The sequence below is a fragment of the Oncorhynchus gorbuscha genome, linkage group LG22 (genome assembly GCF_021184085.1).
Source record: "Oncorhynchus gorbuscha isolate QuinsamMale2020 ecotype Even-year linkage group LG22, OgorEven_v1.0, whole genome shotgun sequence".
NCBI classification, from domain to species: domain Eukaryota; kingdom Metazoa; phylum Chordata; class Actinopteri; order Salmoniformes; family Salmonidae; genus Oncorhynchus; species Oncorhynchus gorbuscha.
This window is the reverse complement of record NC_060194.1, coordinates 47,236,012-47,237,001: the sequence shown is the minus strand read 5'-3', so window position 1 is coordinate 47,237,001 and position 990 is coordinate 47,236,012. Positions and strand designations below refer to the sequence as shown.

Here is a 990-nt window from a genome sequence, read left to right as displayed (position 1 = left end):
TTTATTTTGGAAACAAATTGTCTGACTTGTGAGACTACTTTTCAGTTACCTCAGAAACCTCCATGTCGTTCAGTTACCTCAGCAACCTCTGTCGTTCAGTTACCTCAGCAACCTCTATGTCGTTCAGTTACCTCAGCAACCTGTATGTCGTTCAGTTACCTCAGCAACCTGTATGTCGTTCAGTTACCTCAGCAACCTGTATGTCGTTCAGTTACCTCAGCAACCTGTATGTCGTTCAGTTACCTCAGCAACCTGTATGTCGTTCAGTTACCTCAGCAACCTCTATGTCGTTCAGTTACTTCAGTTACCTCAGCAACCTCTATGTCGTTCAGTTACCTCAGCAACCTCTATGTCGTTCAGTTACCTCAGCAACCTCTATGTCGTTTAGTTACCTCAGCAACCTCTATGTCGTTCAGTTACCTCAGCAACCTCTATGTCGTTCAGTTACCTCAGCAACCTCTATGTCGTTCAGTTACCTCAGCAACCTGTATGTCGTTCAGTTACCTCAGCAACCTCTATGTCGTTCAGTTACCTCAGCAACCTGTATGTCGTTCAGTTACCTCAGCAACCTCTATGTCGTTCAGTTACCTCAGTTACCTCAGCAACCTCTATGTCGTTCAGTTACCTCAGCAACCTCTATGTCGTTCAGTTAACTCAGCAACCTCTATGTCGTTCAGTTACCTCAGCAACCTCTGTCGTTCAGTTACCTCAGCAACCTCTGTCGTTCAGTTACCTCAGCAACCTCTGTCGTTCAGTTACCTCAGCAACCTGTATGTCGTTCAGTTACCTCAGCAACCTGTATGTCGTTCAGTTACCTCAGCAACCTCTATGTCGTTCAGTTACCTCAGCAACCTGTATGTCATGCAAGAAAAACCAAACACAGTGGCTGTCTTTATTTTAATTTTAAATTGTACCTTTATTTAACTAGGCAAGTCCGTTAAGAACAAATTCTTATTTTCAATGACGGCCTAGGAACAGTGGCTGTTCAGG

At 44.2% G+C, this 990-nt stretch overlaps 1 pseudogene; it reads left to right on the top strand.

The window, feature by feature from the left end:
* Window positions 1-990, top strand: part of LOC124009866 — a 17,850-nt pseudogene extending 16,860 nt beyond the window's left edge.